The sequence below is a fragment of the Cricetulus griseus genome, chromosome 9 (assembly GCF_003668045.3).
Source record: "Cricetulus griseus strain 17A/GY chromosome 9, alternate assembly CriGri-PICRH-1.0, whole genome shotgun sequence".
Classification (NCBI taxonomy): domain Eukaryota; kingdom Metazoa; phylum Chordata; class Mammalia; order Rodentia; family Cricetidae; genus Cricetulus; species Cricetulus griseus.
The window spans coordinates 5,467,416-5,490,271 of NC_048602.1; the positions used below are offsets into that span (position 1 = coordinate 5,467,416).

At 49.5% G+C, this 22,856-nt stretch overlaps 2 pseudogenes; one reads left to right on the forward strand and one right to left on the reverse strand.

The window, feature by feature from the left end:
* Window positions 1-9,195: 9,195 nt before the first annotated feature.
* LOC113837370 lies at window positions 9,196-9,356 on the forward strand (annotated as a pseudogene).
* Window positions 9,357-21,893: 12,537 nt separating this feature from the next.
* Window positions 21,894-22,413, reverse strand: LOC100772163 (annotated as a pseudogene).
* Window positions 22,414-22,856: the final 443 nt, after the last annotated feature.

Sequence of the window (22,856 nt, forward strand, 5' to 3'; positions counted from 1 at the left end):
GGGGGGGGGGGGTGGCTAGTGGGGAACAGATATGGCTACACGTCGGAGTCAGGCAAAGAAGCCCAGGGCTTTGCAGATATAGTGGCTCACACCTATAATCCTTTCACCCAGGAAACTGAGGCAAGAGGATTGATTACAAGATCAAAGGCAGTCTGAGGCTACAACATGAAAGCCTGCTCTCCACCTCCCACCCCGATCCCCACAAAAAAAAAAAAAAAAAGGGACATGGGAAGGGTCCCAAGATTAAACCACTGAGGTTTCTTTGTTTAAGGAAGAGAGAAACCCTTTTAACAGCTTCGGGCAGAGGGAAAGGTTTTCTCGGGTAGCCATTATGTTTACTAATATAAAGGTTACAGAGGTCCCAGCAAGAGCCGTGTTGGGGAGGGGGAGAGGCAGATGCCACTTTGTCGGATGACAGGGAGTGAGAGCCCTGTTTGGGGTGAGTCAGAACACTGGCCCCGTGTCTTTCCTGAGCTGGTCCCACTGTAGCATTGCCCCCCCCCCATACAACGGTCCTGGAAGTTTATAGGATCAGACACGCGGCCTGGAAAAGGTCAGATCTCATTAGAGATCCAGGAACGGGGTCAATAGCAAGAATAGCATCCTCCCAGCGAGTAGCTTCTCTGATGGCAGGTCCAGGTAGGAACATGCAGGGAACGTGGCGCCCGCCCGTCATCTAGGGTTAGGTGATACGAGGTGCAGGGCGAAGACAGCCTGAGACTAAACTGGAATCCTCGGGATTTGGTGCAAAGAACGTTCTGGTGAAATGACAGAGCCTATTTTCCTCGTGAGACTTGAGACCTTGACATGCCCACTATTATTAACTGTGGAAACTTGGCACCCAAGCTGGCTCCACAGCTCCGCAGCGTCCACTTTGTCATTGTGTTACCCTCGAGTGGCTAAGGACATGGTGAGGGTTAGGAGCTAACACATGGGAGGGCTGGCTCAGTGCCAGCTAGGAAATACCCGTTCCCACCTTGAGGGGGCGCTAGAGTGCACGCCCCTAAACCTTCCTGTTAAAAAGTCTTTTCTGTTTGCTGGGCAGTGGGGCAGATTCGGGCACCATTTGTGTCAGACCGGTGTGTGAAGCAGGCGGTACATGGGGGCGATGTAGAAACTTAGGACTTGGCCCCAGCTGAGGCCTGAAGGTCACTCTGGCAAGCGATGACTAGCCCGGAGTGGGAGCCGTACCCTATGCCCAGGGAACAGCGGGTGATAAAGGATGCATTGTGGGAAAAGGGGGAGTGAGGGAAGCCAGAGATGGAATTGGGTAGAGAGAAGGGACCTGGAGTAATACGAATGTAGGAAGCAGGTGATGTCTTCTAGGCAGGGCATTGGTGGCGCACACCTTTAATCCCAGCACTCGGGAGGCAGAGGCAGGCGGATCTCTGTGAGTTTGAGGCCAGCCTGGTCTCCAGAGCGAGTGCGAGGACAAGCTCCAAAGCTACACAGAGAAACCCTGTCTCAAAAAACCAAAACCCTTCTTCTAAGTGGCATGAGGAGCCACTGGAGGTTTTCTTTTGTTTCTTTGAGGCAGGGTCTCACAACATTAGTCCAGGTTTGAACTCATTGTGTAGCTCGGGCTCCTCAACCTCATCCACCGTCCTTCTGCCTGGGCCTCCAGAGCCCTAGGGTTTCAGGGATGCACCATCACACCTGGCCGCTGGAGGATTTTGAGCTATGAGGAGAATAGTCTTCCTGGATCTCAAGGAAGCTCCCGTGCCAGATCTTGGGAGTAGAGGCCCAAGGGGGAGCAGGGTAACCGAGGAGGAAGATGCTGAAACAGGTCTGGCAAAGGCTGACCAACCCAGGCTGGGCCTGTCAGCAGGCTCTCCCTTCCCTACCCAAAAGGGGACGGTGAGGACTACTAGCAACAGACCCAGAACAGAGGGAACTGTAGAAACGAGGGGAAGAGGGAACAGACTCAGGTCTCCAGTCCCAGGATCCTCCCTGCCATAGGTAGGGCTGCTGATTGGTCTGTAATACAGAAAGAGGGAACCTTCACCAAGCCCCAGTACAAGCAGCCAGCAGATAGAGGCCAAAAAAGCGAAGGCTGAGGCCAATCAGGTGGATTCAGGCCCAGTAAACACAGGGCTGTGATGGAGACACACCCGGCGATAACCCACCACAAGTGTGTAAAAGGTGACAGTGGGAGGGGGTAACTGGGACAGGTGGGACTCCCCGGAACCTCACAGGACACTCAAAGCACCCCTCAGCCCCGTGCAAAAACAAACAGCACTGTCATCTAGGATTTAAAGTTACTGATTCTGTGCAGCTTTGCCCAGCGGCAGCCATCAGCTTCCTGAGGTCTATTGCCCGTTGACCCTCCTGTCAAAGCAAGTGCCTTGCACAATTTGGGTACCAAACCCAGGCTGCTGAGTCACTATCTCCAGGTGATTGTCATCTTGATCTCACACTCTGTCTAGCAGCATGCTGCCATGCCAAGCCATGGATCTGGGGGTGACTAAGGCTGGTAGGCGTCCATAACATTAGAAGACATCCATGATTCCCTGGAAGACTTCCTTGGGGCCGAGCTCTCTCCATGGGCTCCTAAGAGGGAGAACCTGATGGGATGGGGGTCTCCCTAAAGAGAGCAAATCTCCTCTGGGTAGTGGGACCCAGTGGTCCTTCCTGAGGTTCCCAGCAAAGTCTAGGCCCTCATACGCCTGGAGAGGTGTCAGTGCTCGGCGTTGTCTTGGCCGCAGTGGGATTAGAATGTTGAGACCAAGTGGTGACCAATAAATTGTCCTGATCCCTGCCCTCTCAGGGCCCCAGTTCTTACAGAACAAGTAGAGGCGGGTGGTGGCCAGGGTAGTCTGGGCTGAGAAAGTAAAGGCTGGAGAATGGTGGCCTGTTTTGTTTTCCGTTGTTCTGAGCAGGGTCTCGTGGAAGCCAGAGTGGCCTGGACCTCATGATCCTTTTGCTCTACCTCTCAAATGCTAGGAGTATAGATGCCACCACACCCTGCTGGTCCTGGGGGACTCGGGAGCCTATGGAGACCCCCAACAGAGACTGATGGGAGCTCCAAGATGTGCTGAAGATAGGGCTCTCTTTCTTTATGGCTCCGTGACCTGTGGAGTAGCCAGCCCAGTGTCCTCGGCTTACAGTGACTTAATGTGTTGCTGTTGCTGTTACTGTCTTGCTCTTTTTCTTTCCCTCTTCCTTCATCTCTTTCTTTCTCTCTTCCTTCCTTTCTTCTTTTTCTTTTTTAAGTCAGTGTCTTGTCAGCATAGCCCAGGATGACCTTGAACTCAATCTTTCTGTCTCCGCTGCCTCAAGTGCTGGGCTTTCAGGCACAATAGCCACCCCAACTCTCATCTTGAAATGCTTAATACATTTTAAACAGGCTCACCTTTTTTCCACCGGGCTCTTCTAGTTATGGAGCCAAGACTGCCTGAAGAAGAGGTTGAAGGGTGGATGAGAGCCAGGGAAAACAGACTCTCCCAAAAAGACCTGCAAGAAAGGAAGAGGGACCAGGTTGGGGGTGGGAGAGGGGGGGCTTTGATCCAGCACTCAGGAGGTAGAGGCAGGCTGAGCTCCGAATTCAAGGCCAGCCTGGTTTACAGGGTGAGTTCCTTCCAGGACAGTCAGGGTTACACGGAGAAATCTTGTCTTGAGAGAAAGAAAGAAAGAAAGAAAGAAAGAAAGAAAGAAAGAAAGAAAGAAAGAAAGAAAGAAAGGAAGAAAGAAAGAGAAGAAGGAAAGGAAGGAAGGAAGGAAGGAAGGAAGGAAGGAAGGAAGGAAGGAAGGAAAAAGAAAGCATATTCACTTGAAGGACAAGCTGCAGTAAGGTGTAGCTGACATCAAATGGGAGAATGGACAGGGCAACAGGTGACCTTCTAGCTACTTGGCTGCCCAGTGCCACCTCAGGGCACTGTTGTGCCAAGGAGGGGGCTGGGCAAGGAGGGACAGCATTCAGTCTATGCTTCAGAGAGCCACCTGACCACTGTGGGAAGGGAATTGAGGCAAGGAAGGGAATTGTAGCCAAGTACAATGAGTATGGGAGGGGGTGGCTCTGCTGCCTGTAAAGCCAACTGAGAGCGTCCATGATCCCGAAGAAGGACCCGGGAAGGTCCCACGATCAACCCCGGGGATCAGCCTCGTTCTCCATTGCAAATGTTCACACTGTGGGCGTGGGGAGGGAACACAGAAAGGCCGCTTACACAAGGCCCGTGCTAAGTACTGGGAAATGTTAGCATGTAAGAAGGCACGTGGGTACACTGATGGAGGAGAATGCAAGGCTGGCAAGAATTGGAGGACACGAAACTTCAAAGGTTTTTAACTCCGGATGTTTTCTGGCCCCAGCTCCCTGGAACCCTGGGGCACAGTGCACTCTCCTGAGCCCATGGGTGCATCAACAACTTCCGGGGTACTTCCACTTCCCTGTAAATGCCCTTCTGCCCCGGGGCTGGGGATGGACCCTACCCACCCCACCCCACCCCTTCTTCATTTTCTGTTCTTCGCAGCTACCAACCTCTGAGCCTCTGTCTTTTTTCCTAATTCCAGACCTGGCTTTCTGTGATTTCCTGGGCCCCCTTTCCCTACATAAACCCTAGCATCTCACACCCAACCTGTCTCAGCTTCTAAACCAACCAGCCAGCCCCTCTGCCCAGCTCATGTTTGGGCAACTCCTGAGTCTCTATCCACCTCCCCGGCCCTCTTTTCCTACTGCAGCTCTGGTCTAATGCTGACTTTAGCCACCTGGATCCCTCTGCAAGCCTCTCTCTGGGAGCCTGGTCCAGCAATCATCCCTGGTCCAAAATCTTTCTAAAGCCAGAGCTGTCTGTTTGTTGGCTGCATAGAAGTCTCTGTGCCCCCCCCCCCCAGGTTCCTGGTTCAGAGTCAGAGCCAAACTCCTTAGTTTTGCCAGATATGATAGGTAGCACAGTTCCATAATCCTAGCATTTGGGAGGCTGAGACCCGAGGGTTTCTGGATTTCCGTGAGCTTGAAGCCACCTGGGATACATAGCAAGACCCTGTCTCAAAAGAGGCAAACAAAGCCAGGCAGTGGTGGCGCATGCCTTTAATCCCAGCACTTGGGAGGCAGAAGGGAGTTCGAGGCCAGCCTGGTCTACACAGCTACACAGAGGAACCCTGTCTCAAAAAACCATAAAAAAAGAAGGCAAACAAAATGCTTCACTTACAGAGACATCAGCCTTTCTCAAGTACCATTTCCAAAATGTCCCTTCAGCTTAGAGCAGTGGTTCTCACCCTCCCCAGTGCTCCTCATGCTGCGATGACCCCCAACCATAAAATTATTTCATAACTGCAATTTTGCTACTGTTATAAATCATAATGTAAAGCTCTGCCATGCAGGTTATCTGATATGCAGCTCCTGTGGAAAGGATCGTTTGACCTCAGAAGGGGTCGTAGGCTACAGGTTGAGAACCACTGGCTTGGAAGGGCTCCTAACCACTCCCAGGAAGTCAAGGCCTGTGGTGTCTTCCTAGAGACCCTCCTTTACTCTGCAATGGGGATGATGTGGGAAGCTAGGGAGAGAATGCTGGTTCCCTTCCCTTCCCATTAACACTCACGGACAACAAAGGTTCTGGAGAAGAGAGGGTGGGTGCATACAATTAGAATATGGAGGAGAAGGTGCTGAGAATTCTCCCCAACCCTTGCCTTTCCCTGTCTGGAAAATCCAGCCTTGCCCTACCCTCCCAGCTCTCCCAGCAACTCCATCGTAGAAGGTCCCCTCCCACTCCTGGCCCAACCGCTCCTGTAGGCCAGGCCTGCAGACCTTCCCCAAACTCGGGAGTTCAAGTCCTCAGGTCCCCTCCTTAAGCCACAGCAGCAGTCTCCACTCCCTTCCTCAGGACCCAGGCTCCCAGAAGTTCCCAGGCCCCAGAAGTTCTAGCCAAAGCTTCAGCCTCCTCAGCAGCTCTGGGGTCCACGCCTCCTTTCTAGAATGACCTTCAGGGGTCAGCTTCCTCACCTTGCCCCTTTGGTCTACTAAACACAGTCAAGCCACTCTCCATACTCAAAGGCCCTTTTCTGGTCCTAATGTCTCTCACATATGCCCTCTCTCCCCTGGCCACCCACTCTCTTCCCCTCCTTCCCTTCCCTTCTCCCTCTCTCCCCAGTACTCCCCACACCATCCTCCTCCTCACAGTAATTCTCCTGTCATTTCCCTTGCGTTCCATGAGCCTGTGCTCATCTCCAACTTGTACTCACCTCTGTATGTCAACCCCTCTTCCCTTTTCTCTGTTCCTCCATCAAATCCCTACCCCCACGATTTCAACGTGATGCTACCAAGTCAGTCTGGACCCACCAGCACTCCACACATTCCTTGCTGGCTCAGGGAGAGTGACCAGGGAGGGCCAGGGGATGTCTACCCAGCTTCTTCCTCCTGGCTCCGGACAGGCAGGAGTCCCAGCCTGCCTAGATCCCAGGGGACTGCTCAGCGGGTCCCCAGGCCTTTCCTAGTGGGATGAAGAGTGGCCTTCATCCCTGCCCTCACACTTGATGCTCTGGATTTCCCACAGATGGCTGGTGGCTCTGTCATAGTGGATTGGGCTCTGTGGAATTTCTCTGGGTAGGACCCTGGCCGGTTAGCAGGTGGTCTGTTTAGGCAGACTGTGCCAGTGGATTGGGCAAACCGGTCCTGAAAGCAGAATAGGGCAGATGACCCAAACAAAGTAAACCGTTTCCCCAGCTCGGGTAAGTGAATGTGTCAAACAGCTTTTTCAGAAGAGGGTCCCCGAAACCCATGGAAGTTACACGCATGGTCCAGGTTCACAGGGCTTGAAAGCCGCATGAGGATTCAAACCTGGCTGAGCGGCCTCCCAATCCACCCAGCTTTTCTGGTTCCCTCCTCTGCGCTCCCGGTTCACTCAGACTCAACAGCTGCGTTTGTGGGTTTCTAGGTCCGCCGCTTAATCACAGCTTTCTTGGAAAACGGGGGTGCTGAGAAACCCGGCTTCCGGCTGTGTGCGTCGCCACCGCCCGAGGGGCTCCTGATGGTGGTGCTAGTGACAGCACCGGTAAGCCGAGCCCCGGGGCTGGTGAGGAATCCACGTGGGCGAGCCTGCCGGGACCCGGCGCCGCTGCGCCACCTGCTGGATGCTCCTGGCGCTGCCGCGGCTGCAGCCCGGAGACCCGCACTGACTGAAGCTTTCTGGGGTCTCCTGGGTAGCCAGCCCGCTTGCACCTTGAACCCTTCCTTCCAGGACCGGCAGATGCAAAACACAGGCGACCCACCAAGTTCCCCCGACACGTCACTCATCCAGTGGCGCTGCTGGCTGGCCATCATTGTCAGCTAGAAAGACACAAGTCCTGTGGCCATATGTACCAGCCAGCACCTGCTCAAGGGTCACAGGGGCCACCAGAGCCTGGAGAGCTGAACAGACCTGTTGAGGATCAGCCACCCCCCCCCCGAGACTGTATTTTAAAATTCAAGTCACGTCCCCGCTCCACTCAAAATCCTCCAGTGCAATCGCCCCACCTGCCAGCAACAGCAGGGCCCTGACAGTGATTTATAAGGTGGAGGTGTAGCTCACCCGGTTGGTGGAGTCTTGCCTTGGATGTAAAATAAAAAAAGCCCTGGGTTTGATTCCTAGTACTTGCCTACAATCCCAGCACTCTGGGAGCGGAGGCAGGAGCATCAAGAAGTTCAAAGTGACATATGAGGGATGCGTAAAACCCTGTCTCAAAATTTAGTAAGCAAAATTTAAAACTAAGGCCAGGGAGATGACTCAACATTGAAACACGCGTTGCTAAGTCTGACAACCTGAGTTGGATTCCTGGGGACCCACAGGGTGGCTTCCTACAAGTTGGCTTCCGACAGACAGGCTGGTCCACAAGCTTTGAACCACTTCTCTGGCGACGGTGGTGGTGATGTGTGGTGGCGGTGGTGTGTGCACACCTTCGTACTGCTCACAGACTCACAAATGGGCCCGGCTTTAAGGGCTAATGGTAAGTGCTTTTATAGATAATGTATGCACATTATATAATACATTCTCACAGCCACCCTGGAGGCAGGTCTTTTTATTATCCCAATTTTATAGAGAAGCACAGTGAAGGCCGAAGGCGCCTAAATCACTGCCCAGGGCCACACTCAGAGCAGGTGGCTGATCGTACCCAAAATTCACCGGGACTCTTGGAAAAGAACCACTTTGCATGAGCAGAGCTTTGCGCAGACTCGGCGTGCCTGGGCGCTGGCCGTGGTGCTGAATAGAATAGCCGGGCTACCGCGCTTGGTATTTTCAGATAAGCTTGGAATGAAGGGGCTCTATCTCAATCATGGAGATACAGTGCAAGCGTGTTTGGGGGAGAATCTGGGGTTTCTCAGCATTATCATTATTTTCATTCTTTTCTTTCGTTCTGTTTTTGAGACATGTTTTCACTATGTAACACTGTCTGGCTTAGAACTTGCTATGTGGACCAAGGCAGAGATCCTCCTTCTTCTGTCTCCCAAATTCTGGAATGAAAGTATTTGTTGTTATTATTATTATTATTATTATTATTATTATTATTGTTGTTGTTGTTGTTGTTGTTGTTGTTGTTGTTGTTGTTGTTATTATTCGCTTTGAGCTGTACCCTGGAGCTGGGAGCCCTGACCCAAGCTATGTGATCTCCCATAAGTCACCTCTCTGATCTTCCAATTCCTCCTCTGTAAATGTGGAGAACATCAACACACCACATGCTTTGACATTTTTTAAAGGAGAACTCAGTGTGGTGGCTCACAATCATAATCCTAGTGCTTCAGAGGCCAAGGCAGGAAGATTGCTATGAGTTTAAACCAGCCGGGGGCTACACACTGAGTTTCAGCCCACAGTAACAATGCCTAGCATGTAGTGAATATTTGATCTTATTACTATTATTTTTTGAGATAGCATCTCACTATGTAGCTCTGGAATTTGCTATGTAGACCAGGCTGGCCTTGAACTCACAGAGGTCTGCCTGTCCCTGGCTCTTCAGTTTTGCAATTAAAGACATGCACCACCATGCCTGGATTATCACCATTTTTTAATTGAACATTCATACAATTTTTAAACTGAAAATTTATATTCTCTGGAGGTGGTGGCACATGCCTTTAGCCCCTGCACTTAGGAGGCAGAAGCAGAGGCAGGCAAATATCTGAGTTTGAGGCCAGCCTTGTCTACAGGGCAGGTTCAAGGATGGCCAGGGCTACACAGACAAACCCTGTCTTGAAAAACCCAAATAAGAAAAAGAAAGAAAGAAAATTCACATTCTATACTTACCTGGTAGGGAAGATACCATGATCCTGGAGGTGGTTTTCCCAGGGTGAGGTTAATCCATTGCACTCAGGGTGTGCTGACCGCTGCTATTCCCCCAAATTCAGAAAACTTGACTGTATAATTCATGGTGGTGGGACTTCGTTCTCGCTCTCCCCCTTAAAAACAAAAAACAAAAATAAAAGAAAATTCATATTTTGATCATAGTTTCTGCTTCTCCACCTCCTCCCAAATCATCGCCAATCACCATTTTATGTGGAGGGAAACTGAGTCACGAAAAGGCAATATGTCTTAAGTCCCACCTAAAAACTATCAGAGCTCGAGAAATGGCTCAGCAGCGAAGAGCCCATGCGGTTTTCCAGAGGCCTTGGGTTCGAGTCCTAGCACGTTTATAGTATAGTGGCTTACAACTGCATGTTACATACTTGTAATGAAAAATCATCTTTAAAAAATAATTATCTGGGCGGTGGTAGTGGTTGTGCATGCCTTTAATCCCAGAGGCAGGTGGATCTCTTCGAGTTCAAGGCCAGCCTGGTCTACAGAATGAGATCTAGGACACTCATGGCAACACAGAGAACTCTGTCTCGAAAAACCAAAGGAGTCGGGGGGAGCCAAGCAAATAAACAGGAAAGAGAACTGAAATGTGTACATCTGGAGCCTGACAGAAAAGCCCACACCTTTACAGCACTTGGGAGGCTGAGTGTGAAATCAGCCTGGGCTACACACCTTGTCTGAAACAAATAAGCAACAACAAAACCCTGCATATCCAAAGGTCTTGGAATACAAGCCCTGATTCTTGCGTGGGCACCCCGCCCCGCCCCCACACAAAGACTTCTTGCTTTAGTGATCCATCATAATGAATAATATCAATTTTGGAAAAATGTCAAATTTAATACTGAGTACTATAAAGTTATATGAGATTATATTGAAACTGTGATTTCTTTGTGGTGACAAATAGTTTTTATATAGTAAGATTTATACCTCAGAACATTTTTAAAGATTTATTTATTTATTTATGTTTATTAGTGTGTTGTCTGCAGGTACATTTACACACCTGAGGAGGGTACAGTCATAGACAGTTGTAAGCTGCCATGTGGGTGCTGGGAATTGAACTCAGGACCTCAGGAAGAATAGCCAGGGCTCTTAACCACTGAGCCACCTCTCCAGCCCATACCTCAGGATTTTTTTTGAGACAAGGTCTCACCATGTAACCCTGTATGGCCTGGAACTCTCTATGTAGACCAGGCTGGCCTTGAACTCACAGAGATTTACCTGCTTTTGCCTCCCGAGTGCTGGGATTAAAGGTGTGTGCCACCGTGCCCAGCTCAACAGTTGTTTGTTGACTTGTTGGTTTTTTGCATTTGGCTCAAGTTAGACCCATCCTAAGTATTGGAGATGCTCGGGACTGACCCTCTGCTGATATGCTAACTCATGTCAAAATGCTGTATTGCATCTTGATACAAAATACACAAACCTATTCAGGTCTGGTGCCACGTGCCTGAGATCCCAGAAGAGCCCGTCTCAAAAGAGCAAGAGCTAGGGGTATGGCTCAGCAGCAAAGAAGTGGCCTAGAATTCACTCCTGAGGAGGGGCCGGGAATATGGCTTAGCAGTAAATCATTTGCCTGGCTTGTGTGTGGCCCTGGGCATTGCCATCATTAAGAAGGAGGCAGAGAAAGGGAGGGAGATTCGTTTATAGAACAAACAAGATTACCCACCCGTGTTGACTTTCAGGTAGCAATAGCTATGAAAAATGAATGCCTCTTGCTGGAAAGCACAGAACACACACACTCACACCTTCATGTGCGGTGCACACTCATGCACACGTGCCCAGCACACTCACGTGCCCCTGTGCTCACGCTCCTATGCACACACATGCTCGTAGGCACATAGCACTCACACCCTCTCACACCACACACACACACAAAAGCACACTCTGGAACACACACACACACACACACACACACACACACACACACACACACACACACCGTATGAGTGCATGCCCATGCAAGGATGCTTGATGTGGCAAACTAAGACCTCACAGGATGTGTTGTGTCTTGAGCTGCCCGGCCCGGGGACTTGGGCGGGGTCATGTGTTGCAGTGCTTACATGGAAGTTGAAGTACAACTTGCAGGGTCAGTCCTTTTTTTTCACCATGTAGGTCCCCAGGGCTCAGATTCAGGGGTCTGCACGGCCTTTACTGCCATGAGCCATCTTGCAGCCCCTCCCCCCTGATTTTTAAATAATTGACTCTAGCTATCTTCGTGTGAAGCTGGTGCTCTCTGGCTGACTGCTGCCCTTTTCCCCAGCCAGGCTGTGCTGACCACAGCTGTACTGCTCCTCAGCCCCAGTCTTCTCTTTCTGCTGATGCATACAGACCTATTTCATTCACGGCTGACAGCCCTGCTGGCTTCTGAACGCTAAGGATCCAGTGCCAGGGAGCCTGGGAGCCCAGATATGGAGGCAGATCAGAGATGAGTACCAGGATCCAGCTCTGCTGTGCTCTCTCCATGCAAGCTCAGTGGATTCTGATTGAGGGGCGTTGAACCCTTTCCTGAAATCCCATCCCTCTCCTGGTGATGCCACCTGAGTCCCCAGTGCCCTGCAATGCATGCATGTTCAGGTTCTGATGGAACCACCCATCACTTTGTACAGTACAAACCTAAATGTGTGCCCATAACCCAGACCATCTGGGCACATGACCACTTTTAAGATAGTGTGTGTGTGTGTGCTCATGTATGCTGATTCTTTGAGACAGTCTCAGTCTGGTCTTGAACTTGAGACCTTCCTGTCTCAGCCTCTAAAGAACTGGGATTTACAGTCTTGCATCCTGTAAAGTCCACCCAGATTTCAAGATGACATATCTGAAGGACTCCAACACAGTACCAGACCATGGTAAAAGGCACCTGAATCTGAGCCAGGGCTTGCAGCTGTGACCACAACTGGATCTACACCTGAAACCATGGCCATGACTCATCCACAGTTTGTAAAAGTGACTGTGCAGGAACTCTGGCTGATTTAGTATCAACAACCAGGCCCAAAACCAAGTCAAACAGCCTGGATAGTCACATTAAGAGGGATAAAGTAGGGGGCTGGAGAGATGGCTCAGAGGTTAAGAGGACTGGCTGCTCTTCCAGAGGACCTGAGTTCAATTCCCAGCGACCACATAGTGGTTCACAAACATCTGTAATGAGATCTGGCGCCCTCTTCTGGCCTGCAGATGTGTATGCAGGCAGAACTATATACATGTAAATGAAAATAAATAAATAAAAATTAAAAAGAAAGAGGGATAAAGTAAGCCTACAAGAGGAGGCAGAGGCAGGAGGAGCTCTGAGTTCGAGGCCAGCCAAGGCTACACAGAGAAACCCTGTCTCACAAAAACAAACAAACAAAAGGAGAAAAAGCTACATATGAGTTCTGGTCAGTTGTGCTACCAACTGAAGGGTTTATTTGTGTATTTGTGTGTGCACATGTGTGTGCAGGCCACAGAATAACGTAGAATGTCTTTCTCTATCAGTTTCCACCCTTTTTTTTTTTTTGAGACAGGGTTTCTCCGGGAACCGAAGTTCACTGATTAGCTACACGATCTGGCCAGTGAGGCCCAGAGATCTCTCTCACCTCAGGCACTAGGGCTACAAGTGTGTGCCACCATACTGGGCATGACATGGATGGTGGGACTGAACTTAGTTAGGTCCTCATGCCTTCACAACAGTCACTTTGCTGACTGAGCCGATTTCCCAGGCCTATGATGGAGTTTGGGTTTGCTTTTTTGTTTGTTTGGTTTTTTCGAGGCAGGGACTCACTGTGTAGCCCCGGCCTGGAACTCGATGTATAGATCAGGCTGGTCTTGAACTCACAGAGGTCCGCCTTCCTCTGCCTTCCGAGTGCTGGGATTAAAGGCATGTGCCACCACACAGGTTAATCAATATTTTTATTTCATGTATATGGATGTTTAGTTTGCATGTGCAGTGGTGTACCACAGCCATACCCTGCCCATGGAGGCTGCCATGTGGGTGCTGAAAAACAGAGCAGCCAGTGCTTGTCTACTGGACCATCTCTCAGGCTCTGTATTGGGGCGTGGGGTGGGAGGTGTCAATTTGACACAAGCTAGAGTTATCACAGAGGAAGGAACCTCAGTTGAGGAAATGCCTCGATGAGATCCAGCTGTAAGGCATTTTCTCATTTAGGGCACCACCCATGGTGGGTGGTGCCACCCCTGGGCTGGTGGTCCTGGCTTCCATAAGAAAGCAGGTTGAGCAAGCCATGGAAAGCAAGTCAGTAAGCAGCACCTTCCATGGCCTCTGCATCAGCTCCTGCCTCCAGATTCCTGCCCTGTTTGAGTTCCTGTCCTGACTTCCTTCGGTGATGAACAGCAATGCTGAAGTGTAAACCTAATAAACCCTTTCCTCCCCAACTTGCTCTTTGGTCACGGTGTTTCGTCACAGCAATAAAAAACCCAGACTAGGGGGCTGGAGAGATGGCTCAGTGGTTAAGAGCACTCTGCCTGTTTTTCCAAAGGTCCTGAGTTCAGTTCCAGCTACCACATGGTGGCTCACAAGCATCTGTAATGAGATCTGGTGCCCTCCTCTGGCCTGCAGGCAACATACAGGCAGAACACTGTACACATAATAAATAAAAAGAAGAGTCAGTGTTTAAAAAAAAAAAAACATACTAAGATGGACATCAAATCCACACTGTCTTTCATCTTCAGATCCTTTTTTTTTTTTTTTTTTGACATTTAGGAATTGTAGACAAGGGATTGTGGGATTTTGGAAGGATTTGGGTTTTGTTGGTCAGTTTGTTGTTGTTGTTGTTGTTGTTGGTTTTTGGTTCTTTGGTTTGTCATGAGAGTCTCACTGTAGCTCAGGCTAGCCCAGAACTCTGGAACTCACTATGTAGCCCATACTCAAGCTCACGGCAGCCTCCCAGTGCTAGATTTCAGCGTGACATATGCCCACTGGGATAGATGACCTTAAACACCTACCTCATCAAGTTCCTCTGGGAGGGGTGAATTTAACTCATGGAAAGCGCTTGGAGCAGAGCCCAGCTCCGGTGAAGTGCCCTAAGAGGAGGGACCACTCCGCCGATTGTCCCTAACACGGGCTCTGAGCTTTGAATGCCTTCTACAACCACACATAGCCACTGGAATGTCCCTCATTTCTCCTCAGGGAAGATTTAGGAGTATTGTTCTGGTTGTAAAGCTCTTTACCTTGCATAAATATCTAAGTGTATATAGTCATTTTAAAGCCCGTATTAATTGTACAAGCTAAAGGGGTTTATAGTGACGTTTCACACATGTATTGAGTATATTGGTCATCTTCAATCTCCTAATACCACATCCTGCTCCCCTCCCCCTGCCCCCCCTCTACCTCAAAGCCCCCACTTTTATTTTGGTGCATTGTCTCTATTGTTTTCATTAATTATTATTATGACGTGTACACGTGCATAGAAATACATAACTGTAGCCTGTTGAGTCCATTTAGCGTTGCATGTGTATGTTTTTTTGTTGTCTGTTCATTTAGTTTTTCAAGACAGGGTTTCTCTGTCTTGGTAACCCTGGCTGTCCTGGCACTCGCTCTGGAGACCAGGCTGGCCTCGAACTCACAGAGATCCACCTGCCTCTGCCTCCCGAGTGCTGGGATTAAAGGCATGCGCCACCAACTCCCAGTCTTTCTCTCTTCCTTCCTTCCTTTCTTTTTATTTTGTAGTGCTAAAAATGGAAACAAGTGGACTTGGACTTGTGCATGCTAGAAGAAAACCGACTGGGCCTGATCTGGGCTACTTTATGTTCAGCTAAGTTTCAGCTTGCCGGCTGTCTGCCGTGCCTAGAATGACTCCATCTTCTAAAACAACAGCCTTGGCTTGCATTATTCCATTTTGAATGTACAAAGAATGACTCTCCACCTTGTTTACACAAGTAAACAACTATCACCTATCCACACAGTAGGAGGCACACATTATAAATAATTTATGTATGCGGATACATAATGACACTTGAGAATATACCAAATTAACCCCAAAACAGCAGACATGTGAGTTTATTAACCAGACCAGATGGAACTCCCTTACCTGGAACGAGAAGAGGTGCACCCCAAGATCAAACCATATCAGGTTCACTGACTAGTCACCAGGTCACTTGTCACAGGCCACATTCAGGAAAATTGCCACAGCAAAGGGCATGTGTCTCTGTCTCCAGCTTGCTTGCAGTTTCTCCCGACATGACACTCAGCCCACTCCAAAGTAACCTTTAAACAGCCTGTCACCAGACCCGAATCTGACAACTTGGAGCCTGAAGGGCTCTGCACATGTAAGTCCGAAGACTTCTTCTCTGGTCCCTTCAGAAACTTCCCCTGAGCCTGTGTCAGCTCTCTTTCTCCCCTTCAGAGCATCCTCTCTGAAGTCTAAGTCTTTTGAACTCTCTCTAGCCATTCTGTAACCTGCATACTTGGAAATTATTAGATGAAGTATTGATGCCTGGTCTGAGAGTAATATTAGCAGTTATGATTGGGATTTTAAAACCCCTGTGTTTGGGGCTGTGGGTTATAGCTCAGCTAGCAGAATTCCAGGGCTCTATGCTTGTCTCCCACTTTGGAGAATCCTCTCTGAACGCTCTAGTCTCTCTGGGTGTGGTGGTGCATACCTGTAACCCCAGCCCCAGGAGGTAGAGGCCGGAGGATCAGAAGTTCGAGGTCATTCGTGGCTAGAGAGCAAGACAAGGGAGGAGAAACGAATGGCCAGCTATCAATGGAAATCAGAACTGTTTGACAAATGGCAGCCAAACAAATCAATGGAGCTTGTGAATTTATTGGTTAGTCAATAAATCCTGACATTGTGGGACAATACAAACCTGTTCATCTATGTTTCTTTTATTTTTTCAGTTTTTATGCTTTCGGATTTATGTGTCTGTGTGTGAGGGTCTGTGTATGTGTGTGTGTGTGTGTGTGTGTGTATGTGTGTGTGTCTGTGTGTCTGTGCATTGTGTGTGTATGTGTGTGTGAGTGTGTATGTATGTATGTGTATATGTATGTGTGTGTGTGCATTGTGTGTGTGTGTGTGTGCACTGTGTGTGTATGTGTGTGTGAGTGTGTATGTATGTATGTATGTGTGTATGTATGTGTGTGTCTGTGCATGTGAGTGTGTATGTATGTATGTGTGTGTGTGTCTGTGTGTCTATGCATTGTGTGTATGTGAGTGTGTATGTGTGTGTATGTATGTGTGTGTCTGTGCATTGTGTGTGTGTGTGTGTGTGTGTCTATGCATTGTGTGTATGTGAGTGTGTATGTATGCATGTGTGTATGTCTCTGTGTCTGTGCATTGTGTGTGTGTGTGTGTGTGTGTGTGTGTGCACTGTGTGTGTGTGCACTGTGTGTGTGTGTTTCTGTGGGGTAAGAGAGTGGAGGTGGCATGTGCCGTGACATGGTGCATGTGGCGGTCAGAAGACAAACTGCAGAAGAAGGTTCTCTCTTTCCACCATGCAGGGTCTGGGCATCAAACTTGGGTTTGCAAACTTGGCAGCAAGCACCTTTACCTGCTGAGCCATCTGGCCAGCCATCATCTCTGTTTCTAATAGAACACACTCATGACACTAGGCAAACACTCTACCTACTGGGCCATAAAGACCTCGGTGTCTTTATTGTGGAATTAAAATGATAAGAAGTCAGGTGGTGGTGGCACATGCCTTTTATCCCAGCACTCGGGAGACAGAGGCAAGGATCTCTGAGTTAAAGGCCAGCCTGGACTACAGAGTGAGTTCCAGGACAGCCTGGGCTACACAGAGAAACCCTGTCTTGAGAAAAATATCTACATAAATACACACACACACACACACACACACACACACACACACACACACACGGACAATTCTAGGGTTGTAGTGAAGATTAAACAACTAATATGGAGAGAGTCACCAAGATCTCCAAAGACCTAACTGCTTCAGTGTCCCAGCCCCCAGCACCCATCCTCCACCCACCCTCGGGCACTTTATCGACGGCAGCTGGGTGACTGTGGGATGTAGTTGTAACTGCCCACATTGGCAGCATGCACTGACACACTGTCACTGCAATGGCCGAAGGCCACACTCACACACACAGCTTGTGTGACAAGTTCAGAGACTGGTGACGTGAGCCGTCCTGACCAGTAAGCCTCCCCATGCAGCCCAGGCATGTTGTAACGGCCTGAGCCGTTTGCCTTAGACTGGCCCCTGTGCCAAGCCCTACTTTCTAAACTTGAACTCATTAGATGCCCGGGCTGGCCTCCAATGTGTCATCTCCCCCAAAGGCTGGGATTACAGACATGTGTGCCACACCTGGGGCTGTCCTGGCACCTCAGCTACAATCTCCAAGTCCCATAGCCTACATGCTTTGAGGACAGACACGGTGCCTGGATTGGCCTTGCTACATTTTACACATTCGTCCTCATCTGTACAGTGTCCATGTCCACCCTGCAGGTTTCCGGGAAAGGGCGAAAGTCCCTGAGGAGGGAGGTTCTTGGAGCTAGGAGCTACATTGCTTGATTCCAAAGGCCGATTTCCTATCACCCTCCCTGGGGTAGGACAGCCTGTATGTATGGAGCAGAATGGCTGAGTCCTTGAGAAGGGCACTTTCGGGTGTATGTACTTTTCTTGTCACTGTAACAAAAGTCCTGACAGGAACAACTTCAGAGAGGAAAAGCTCCTGTGGACTCCCACTGTGGGAACACAGGCCATTATGCCAGGAAAGGCAAGGAAGCCCGTGCATCTTGGGCTGTGGCCTTGGGAGCAAGGGGAGAGGCTTGTTCACGTCTTCATGAATCAGGAAGCAGAGAACTCGGGCAGGAAACACAAGTGGGTATCACCTTCGTGGTTCACCTCCCCACACACTCCAAGCCGGGGCTGGTGAGATGAGTCAGTGGTTAAGAGCACTGGCTGCCCTTTCAGAAGACTGGGGTTCGGTTCCCAGCGCCCACATGGTAGTTTACAAGCAACCCTAATTTCAGTTCCAGGAGATCTGTTCCCGCTTTCTGACCTCTGCAGGTGCCGTGCACACATGTGAGGCACATACATGCACATACAGATAAAATAAAATGAACACGGCCGGGCATTGGTGACGCACGCCTTTAATCCCAGCACTCGGAAGGCAGAGGCAGGCGGATCTCTGTGAGTTCGAGGCCATCCTGGACTACAGAGTGAGTGCCAGAATAGGCTCCAAAGCTACACAGAGAAACCCTGTCTCAAAAAACCAAAATAATAATAATAATAATAATAATAATAATAATAATAATAAAATGAACACATCTAATATTTTTTTTAATACCCACTCACTTCTGCTAGTTAGGTCCCAGTTCCAAAATAGCACTGCCAGCTATTAACAACATGTTCAAACACATGTCTGCCTATGGGGGACATTTCACATTCAAATTGTTCAGGAGAGATCTAGGGTACGGATCCAGTTCCTAGGAACGAGGGTGAGGATTCCCAGGTCTTATGATTAAAGACTTGTTGGTTCTAGAGCAGAAATTCTGAGTTCTTGCTTTCTGGACTCCAGAACACTTAGGGTCTAGGTTCCAGGGCATGATGGGGGTCTCTTAACCCTGGAATAGTGACACCTGGGGGCTGGAAATCAGAACAACTCCTCTAAAAAGGTGTGGGTTTCTGACTTGGTGGATTGTCCATTCTAGCAGGTGAGACTTCTAGCAGGGACTAGCAGGGACAAAAATTCTGAGTCCATCAACAGTGAGCTGGCTCAGAGGGTAAAGGGTGCCTGACACCAAGCCTAATGACTTGACTTTGATCCCTGGTTCCCACGTGGTGGAAGGCGAGAACCAACTCCCAAAAGTAGTCCTCTGATATCCAAACAGGCTGCCACCACCCCACATGCTGGTCATGGTGGCACACACCTTTAATCCCAGCACTCAGACGGCACATACAGGCACAGCCCGGTAAGTTTGAGGCCAGCCTGGTCTACATAGTGAGCTCTAGGCCACCCAGGGCTACATGGTGAGACCCTGTCTCAAAACAAATATATTTTTTTAATCTTTTTTTTTTTTTTTTTTTTGGTTTTTCGAGACAGGGTTTCTCTGTGTAGCTTTGGAGGCTGTCCTGGAGCTCGATCTGGAGACCAGGCTGGCCCCGAACTCACAGAGATCCGCCTGCCTCTGCCTCCCGAGTGCTGGGATTAAAGGCGTGCGCCACCAATGCCCGTATTTTTTTTTAATCTTTATTTATTTATTTTGTACACAATGTTCTGTCTGCATGTATCACTGATGGCCAGAAGAGGGCACCAGATCTCATAACGGATGGTTGTGAGCTGTCATGTGGTTGCTGGGAATTGAACTCAGGACCTCTGGAAGAACGGCCAGTGCTGTTAACCTCTGAGCCATCTCTCCAGGCCCCCAAAACAAATATTTTTAATTAAAAAAGAATACACATACATGAATCCTGAGTCTCACAACCAAACCGTTAAGTTTTTTATTCCCAGAGGAGAGGCCTGATTTCTTTTTTTTTAATTGACTATTACTTATTATTACACCTTTATTTTCATGCATGGCGTGTACATGTGTATGAATCCAGAATATACATGTCCAGAATAGGGCACACGTAATCCATATTTGGAGGTCAGAGGACAACGTTGGGTGCTGAGCCTCACCTCCCACCTTTTGTGAGACACAGTCTCTCCTGATGTTTGCCGCTGCATACACCAGGTTAGCTGGCCTGTGACTTCCAGGGTTCCTCCTGTCCCTGGATCCCATCCTGCTGTAAGAACATTGGGGTGACAGATGTGGATGACAGATGTGCACTACCACACATGACTTTCCTGTGGGTTCTGGGGGTTTGAACTCAGGTCCTCAGGAAATAACATCCTTACCCTCTGAGATCGTCCAAAGAACTGTTGGTAAGACCACAAATGGCTGGCCTAAGTACTTACAGGCATTGTAGGCAGATTCCTGGGGGCTCGGCCGGGCCTCCCTCAGGCCCTGAGCTTACTTGGGGATCCAAGTAAATTTGGTAACACTGATTCCCCATAGCTCCAACTTGGCAAACCCCACCCCTACCTCCCATCCCCCACCCCCACCTTCCCACCTCCCCTCCACACCCCACACCTCATCCCCTATCCCCCACCCCTGGCTTCCCGACATACGTTATGACCCTGGAGAATCCACAGAGCTTGGATGCTATGGAGAGACCCACCTCCCACAGCCACTAGGACCTATATATAGGGCGCTATCTTTTCCAGCCGCACACAGACGCCACCTGGTGGGACTGTTTGCTAACTGCAACGAGGGATGGTATGGACGCCCTCTCCAGCTGCCCAGAGGGGACTAACACTTAACTACGCGCAGATACAATGCTGGGTGTTGACTATAGCTGCTTGGTGCGTTCTCCTTCGGGATGTCCAGAGACTGCTGGCAAGATGCTACCCCTGGGGATGGGAGAGAGAGATTGCTCAGTGGTTAAAATGTTACCTCACAACCTGAGGACCAGATCCGCTGAAAAATGCTAGGTGGGTATGATGGCCCACCTGTACCCCAGAAGAGCAAGACGGGAGCTCTCTGGAAAAAGCTAGTTAGTGACATTAGCCATGGGGAGCAGCTCTGGGTTTGACTGAGGGGTCTGGCTTCAGTAAATAAAGTGGAAGAGCAATAAAGGATCTCCCCAACACCAACCTCAGGCTGTCACATGCACACAGGTACAGGTACGCTCCCCCACATGCCCAACACATGCAGACATGCGTACACACACATACACACACACACACACCACATGAAAATGGGCAGAAGGAAAGTCTGCTACCATCATTCTGCACCAACCAACCAATCACCAGCTTCCCAGCCTGCTTTGCCGACATCCATGGCATCCTTTTGGCCCTCCTGAGGTCCTTGCATCTATACCATGAGTCGTTGGCACTAAGGCCCTGTTTCCAAGATTTCACGACTGATATGTACCCTCTCTAGGCACTCAACTCTGCTCCATGCTCAGATTCCACTGTGAAACCTGCCAGCGACTGCGTGGGCAAGGCTTTCCCTGGTGGAAGCCTTTGCTATAAGTGCCTAGGGCCTCCATCCAACCACTTGGTTACTCAGCTGGAGAAGCTGGCTCCACACCTGCCTGGGCTCAGCTCACGGTCCATCTGAGTGTGCCATGCACAGATTAGTCCCCGAGATCTTATGCTTTCCCCCTGGTGCCAGCTGCAAACCCACCGATTCTGTTATGGCCTAGTCCGCAACATTTGCCCAACCTGAAGCGTTAGCTCTACTCTGAAAGCCAGCCCCCAGTATACCTATCATTATACCTGTCTTTGTTATGTACCAAAGGCAGAAGGACTGTGAGTTCAAGTCCAGCCTGGACTGCACAGCAAGACCCTGTTTCCAAACAAAACAAGAGTAAATATAAAACGCATCTTCCAGCTCTTGCTCCCCCAATTCCCAGCCCTTCCACACTTTAGAGCCTCAGAGCCCATTCCTCATCCAGCCTCAAGCCCGTAGCCATCCCACAGACCTATCCAGGCACTCAGGCGTGATCAGCCACCTGCTCTTTATATATATATATATATATATATATATATATATATATATAATGAGTATTTATTTAATGTACATTGTAACGGCTCAAGTAGACTTACTTTAAAAAACCAAACCAAACCAAAACACCACCACAGCTTAGAAATCAAGGAACCATCTAAGACAATGTGATGACACAAAAGAGTCTGGACAGCTTGCGTCACTGCTCTTGACAGGAGACCTGCTTTGAATAGGTTCCTTGTAGCTATTTCCTAAATGCTGTGGGAGTTTTCCAGGGCTCGGTAGGTAGCATACGTGTGCAAAGGGCTATCGATGTTGGATTCTAGCAGGCCCTGTATATAGAGCAAGACAGTTCTGACATCATATAGTGTGGGCCACTTACCCTTGAGGATGCCCAGGCAGATGCTGCCTTGGGTGTCCATGCTGGGGTGGGATCCGGGCATGAGGAACTTCACTGTGGGTGCGTTGTAAGTGAGAGTTTATACCTCAGGTTTTCGTATACTGTGCCAGCTGCTCCGTGAATGGCCCCTTCCCATTTGAACACGTTGTCTGATTCGGGAAAGGCAGAAATTCCTTTGTTGTCAGACATCATGAGGTTCATCAGGTCCTGCTGTGGCCTCTGACCCACAGGGCCCCAGGTGGTGCCTCTGCTGGGCTCAGCTCCCTTGTGAACTAGCAGCAATGATGGCAGCATCTGGGTAGTTGTTTTGTGAGGCCATCCGGGTGCTGGCACTGAGACAGGAGTGCGGAGATGAAAAGGCAACTGGCAGCCATTTGCTCTTTACCAGAGGGTTCTGGCTTTGGTTCTGCCTAAGCTCAGCTCCCCATCCCTTGGCCTGCATCCCTTGCCTTGGTTTTCTCCTTGCTCAGTCCTGTAAATCCTCTGACATACACCTCTCTCCTCACATTTCTCTTTGCACACATTCTGGGTACCCTTGCACTCTCCTAGTTAAGATTTCTACTGCTGTGATAAAAACACCATGCCCAGAAAGCAAGTTAGAGAGGAAAAGGTTAATTTGGCTTACACTTCCACATTGTAATTCATCGTTGGAAGGAACAGGAACCCAAACAGGGCAGGATCCTGGAGGCAGGAGCTGCCGCAGATGCCATGGAGGGGAGCTGCTCACTGGCTTGTTCCTTTATGGTTTGCTCAACCTGCTTT